Consider the following 6,349-nt stretch of genomic DNA (forward strand, 5'->3'; position numbering starts at 1 on the left):
ATGTAATTTCCCAGGGTATTGTGGAAAATGTCAACACTTATAAGTGTTTTTATTATTATGCAAAATCATACTTCTGATTTTTAAAAAATAATAACATAAAATCTTTGAGGGTAAAGGTATTTTCAATTAGACACAGTAAGCTGCTGGTTCTGTCTTAATAGCTCCTCAGTACCACTAAATCCACAACAAAGTATTTAAGAGTACTTTTTGATGTCTGACAGATGTAATTCATTTAAGATTCCTGTGGATTGCAAATATATAATAAATTTGCTGTCTATCTGCAAAATAGTGTGCTCATATGAAACAAACTAGAGGCTTTTACATACATTTTTTGAGAAGAAAATGTCCATCTATATTTAAATATAAATTTAAAATTAGAAAATTGTATATTGAATTGTTTGAGTTGAGTAGTCATCTTCTCTATGTTTAACCCAGAAATACATACTGTCTGTGAACAAACAGCTGTAATACTTCAAAGGCTTACTGTATTAAAAATAAAGAACTTAAAGAGCTGCAAAGTACATTCTTCCTCCAAGGGGAGAAAAAAGCTAGGACCTAACTGTGGTTCTGCTATTTAATTAATAGCAAAATTAAACTATTTCTAGCAGTATAGAATGTAAATAACTAGTGGCATAACTAAAGGGTCATTTTAACAACAGGAAAGATTTTTTCATTACTTTGAAAAGTTTAACACAGTCTGGATTTAATTTTTCACTCACATTTTCAAATACGAAAAATGTTATTAACCATTTTTAAACTGGGACCTGAGAGAAGTAATTAAATGCGTGGAGAATTGTGTAACAATTTTTGACTTTGTTTCAGCACCACCAGGATTTAACAGGGAAAACATTTGTTGTTGTGTGTACAGGGATGGATTAACTCTCCTTGAGAGGTAGTGGGGGGCAGTTAACACCGATGGACAAAGAGGCTGCAGTTTGTGGCCATAACACACCTACCTGTTTTCCCTGTTTGTTTTCTGTGCTGTGGTCTGTGAGCCAGCCAGCACCCACACAGTGGGAAAGCTGCAGTCCCTGCTCGTTGCAGTGCTCCTCTCCTCCCAAAGGTGAGCACCTCAGGCTTTCAAGAGGAGTTGGCAGCCCCAGAGACTTAAGGTTTCCACATCTCATCATCAGTTTTTCCTTCCACTCTGGGCTGTTAGTGTTTGTTGCCCAGTTAGTAAGTCATACTGATGCCAGAACAGTTTTGGCTTTTATATCTCTTATATATCTATTCATAGCTCTGTAGACTGTTGTTGTATATAGTTCCTAGATAGCTCCAGTACTTTTTCCTACTCTGACAGGCAGATAAGACAAAACACACTCCAGAGGCTCCAAGTCCTGAGGGGTCCAAGGCCCCTATCCTATCTTGATTCTTTATGGGAGCCAAGGTTGAAGATCTGAGCCAGATCTTTGACACATATTTTCATGTTCAAAGTTTAGTTCCTATCTAAAGGGGGGGCTACAGAAGAGGTGGAACCAAAAGGGAGCGATTATTTCATCACTTGTGCTTCTAATTGGGGATTCTTGTCAATTATGCTAATTTGTTAAACTTATAAAACTGTATTCACTCTGTGCAGAGTGTGCATTTTTCCATATCTGTCCCTCAGAGGCCTCCAATAAAGACCAGCCTTTATATTACCTCCTACACTAATATTGTCTCAAAAGTATATTGTTTTATTTATAGGTCTGTAAGGCATCAATGCTATGAAATGAAGCATTGAATTTATCTGACATTAAATAAGAAAAGCCTGCTCCTAGAGGAAGAAAGGAACTAAGCATCTAAGCTACAACCAAATATAATATAACAAATAATATAATACTTAAATAAATAAAATGAGAAAAGGCTTATATTGTCAGTAATGGACCTGATTTAGCATCAAGTGTCTTGAAGAAACACATATGTGATCAGGCTACTTTCATCACAAATCTTTTCAAACTGGGATAGCAATATGGCTGTAATGATGCTGCTACTACAGAAATTATACAAATATAACCATTGACCTATAGTATAATGTGAAATAATTACCATATCACAGATTAAAATGTATGAAAATTAATATGAATATTAATATGAAAATGTAACAGAGTAAGAAAAAAAAGAGTATAGTTGAGGCAGGATTTTTTATTGGAGGAGTGAGGATTCAAAGGCATTTTCTGCTGAGGTAAGATCTCTGATATTTGATATTTTTCTTGCTGTTACAAAAGTAAAATTTGAGTATGAAAGAGACAGCAAACAGTCAGTAAGTTTGTGTGTCAAGAGTCTTGGATATCAGTAATTTAATTCCCTGTTTACATTAGGCTGTGCATACTTCTAAGAGCCTGGTAGTAGCTGGTAAGTTTTATGTAAGTCTTCACAGAGACAAACCAAAGAAAGAAATCTAACTTTATCTAGCTCTACCTTTTTTACTAGAGCTATCTGCTCTAATTGGCAATGTTTAAGTCAGGCAATTTTTGAACTTTTCTTGGAGTTAACTAATGTTCCTTGTTGAAACAATCTCACCCCAGTTGGAAAAAAAAAAAAAAGAAAAAGGCAAAAATAGCTACAGCTAAGCCCTTGCTGCATTCTTGTGGCTTTCAGAGTGCAAATGAAAATCTGCATCAGATAGAAAAGTACTGTGTGTTAAACCAGTCTAAAACTGGCAAAGCTTATACCAGCCTCTGTGGCTAATGGTGCATGAAAGTCATTGTTTTGAAAATAACTGTGTCGGTTTAAAATATTATTGCCTGTCTCCCAGAGGATACCACCCACATAGTGGAGTCAGCAGACTGAGAACACAGATAACTCTTAAGCTGCTTCAGGATAAAATCCAGTGTTTAAAGCATAAAATGGCAAGGGGGGTGGGGGCAGCTTGAACCAAGCTTTCGGACTTTGCACTGAAACAGCTCGGAGGCAATTGTGCCTCATTGTGCCACCAGAGCTGGGGCAGGCATCTTTGGCAGGCACAAAGGGCTGGGGGCAGCAGCAAATGGCCACAGCTGCCTTCTCAGGGAGGGTGTCTGAGCTCCCAGCACATCTCTTACCCTTCTGCTACAGGCTCACAGCATTTGGGCAAATGGTGAGGCCTTACCCACTAAGTCAAATAGCTAATAAAACACACCATGTGAGGGGTTTCAGATTTAATTCTGAGTATTGTACGTGATGTAACCAGACATTAAGAGGGAACAATAAGCTCATGTTTTCTGTCTGCTCTGAATTTTTGACTTCACTGTGGTTGACTCTTAAGTGGTGGTAATGATATGTCTACAGAGAGAAGATTTCACTTTTCTGAACCCACCTACCCTGCATTTTTTCCCTTAATTAGAAATGTATAAGACGTGTAGCGGCATCCCTGATCCAGCAATGGTTAAAAGAGACAGTATGCCTCAGTGACTCAAGTTGTTTCTCTTCCTGAGTTCCTAAAAATTCTTCAGCTCTGTGTTGATATTGATACTGTGATCTAACCAAGGAAGCCCCTACCATGCTTTCTTTTTAAACACAGGATTCACTGTTGTAGCATCGTATGTCCTGATACGTACTGCCTAATAGAGGTATTTGTATTCCAGGCTGGAATGTTATCCTAGGCAGGTCAGTGTATAGCTCCTACACACAGCAGCAGCCCACTTTTGTTTTTAATACTCGCTGTGCTCTTGCTTTTAAAGCTTTGGAGTTTGGCTTGAAATCCAGGCCACCCGGAATTTAACAGCAAAACTTTCACCGAGTTCAGTGTGATCAGGATTTCAGCCTCAATGCCTAATGTTGCTAATGTGGGATGTGGTAAACTTGATCATCCAGTTTTTTATGGCCACAACAGATGTTCCTTCTTTTAGACCAATGGAAAGCTGCTGAACTTCATCCACCCTCCAAAACAAAAATACAAGCATTTGTTTACAGCCTGATTCCAGGAATATGAATTGAATTAGCAGCTGTGAGGTTTGTTCTTGTTTATTTATGAACAAATATATGCACAATTCTTGCTTTTCTCAAAGAAATGTTTTCCAGATTGCATTTTCTCTATATAGTAACAGTATTTTAAACAGTCTAATGGTCCATTATAATTTGTTTAGCACAATCAAAATATCATCATAGTATTTTTTACCTTGTTTTTAAAAAATGGACTAGTATTTTTCCTCTGTCTTAGAAAACAACATGTTATGGTTATATGTTTTTCATTTTGTAGACTTATAATTTAGATGGACTATAATACAACATTTATGTAATCATGACCCAAGGCACAACCTATAGAAAACAAAGGTACTGAATATAAATGTTTTTTTCCTCTTGAACATATTCAGTGAATTTTCAAATCAGTATAAAAGGTTAAAAGACTGATGCCTTCTCCTAAATGAGAAGAAAATACATGATAATGTAATAACTGAGACCTGAAATTTTCTAGTATAAGGAGCAAGAAAATTATGGCTAATTTGAAAGGTACCATCCCATCTCTGGGGTAAATATCCAGTGGTTCTTCCACACAAACAACAGGATAGGAACAAGAATAGGAGTGCAAAGGCTCTTTATTAAAGCAATGGAAGCCTCATTAACATGCATCTGTTTCTTATAAATAAAATAACTTTACACCTTTTCCTTTCTCCTTCCTGAACTGGACTGATTTCAGGAGTCACAGCACTATTTTTATTGTGCCAGATTAAAATTTCTTGTGGCCTTGCTTAGTCTTCAGCTTATGTGAAGATGTTTCTTTGCTTTGCTCACAACCAAGCCCCCTACTCTGCTTTAATACGTGCTGCAGCTGTGTTTATTTTTAGTTCTGTGGGCTGTCCTTGACAGTGATGCTCCCAGCAGCTCTCAGGGTAGGATTTATCAGAATGGCTGAGCTGGCTAAGCAGTTCATGCTTCCACGCATCCTTGTCCTGGCTCTTTGTGGACTTTTGCCCAATGTAACTCACTAAACCAACAGGAAATTACCTAATTTTTGGAACAAGCCCTTTTTGTGCCATTTTAGTGAATTGCATCAGCTTAGGTCCCACAAACACCCAAGGCAGCCTAGTGAGCGGCACAAATTCTTGGCTGGATGAGGGAAAATCATGATGGAGCTGTGAACTTTTGGAAGCAGAGATCTATTGTGTATCTTGCAAAACTGTTTCCAGATGAAAATTATCCATTTTTCTTTTCTAAGCATTTTTTTACTGACTGAACTACGTCATTGAAGACAACATGGTTGCTGGACCCACACAGGAGAAGTAGCAGCAGGAGCACATTCCAGGAGGTATGGAGGGAAACTCTCCACTCAACAAGTCCCTCTCAAGGAACCACATTTGCAGCTTGTACACAAAAAGTGTGCAAATTATCTGGAGTTGTGAAGTGGAACATAACAAAATAACATACCCATTATTATGTTAACTGATGTTAACGCTCATTATGATACATATTACCCCTTTTCAAACAAGCAAATTTGAACTCTTAAGCTGGTGTAAACTCTGTAATGCTTAAATTTATAAAATTATTTGCTATCTTAGTGCTGCATGCTTCACAAATCCTCACAGGAGACAAAGAACATTCCAACTGTATTCTAAAAGTTAATTTCAAGCAAATGAGACAGTGGTCACATTAGTATTCAACCCTCTGATTATCTGAGATCTCAGTTGGAAAGGAAAATCTCAAGCTGCGAGCAGATAACACAATCCCTAAAAGTAATTTAGCCGTTCCCCATGAGTGGTAAATTTTCCTGGAGGAGCCAGTGCTAACTTTGTCCCACTTTCAGATGCTGGCGTTCGTGTGCACACTCTACTCTTTCTTCAGCCCTCCAAGCAAGCAGCCAGCTTGTTTGGAGGCAGCTTCCACGGAGCAATTTGGTCTGTGGCCAAGCCTCACCACTCCTGTTAGCTGTGGCTCTGAGGCTCAGCATTCTCAGCTGTAATGCCACACACTGCTTGGGTATGTAAAGCTCTGGAGTGTCCTCAATGAATCTGTGCAGGTTCAAAAGGACCCTGGGTTTTTATTGAAGAAACACAAAACTATATAATGAACAGTAGTGCCTCAAGGAATCAGGTACTTGGGAAGAAAAAATACATGAGGGTGTTTTTTTCCCTCCTCACTAAAACTTCAAGTGGGAGCCAGCTTTTTCCATGAGTGCAAAAGAGACTGAGTTTGATGTATGCCTAGAGTGATTGTTCCTAAAGAATGCTGGTCTGGCACTATTCTCAGGAACATTCTGCCTGCTCCAAAGGGTTTCCAGCCCTAAAAATCCCTTGGCAAACAGATCTGAATTATGTGACCCTCTGCTGAGTCTGTGCCCCCTCAGCTGCTGACAAATACTTACTGCATGTATCCATAAGGATAGTTCAACATGCGTCCAGAGTTCAAACTAAGTTCAGCATGTCTTGGGGTTGATGGCTTTATTCCACTTGGAAGA

This window comes from Passer domesticus, chromosome 3 (assembly GCF_036417665.1).
Source record: "Passer domesticus isolate bPasDom1 chromosome 3, bPasDom1.hap1, whole genome shotgun sequence".
Lineage (NCBI taxonomy): Eukaryota > Metazoa > Chordata > Aves > Passeriformes > Passeridae > Passer > Passer domesticus.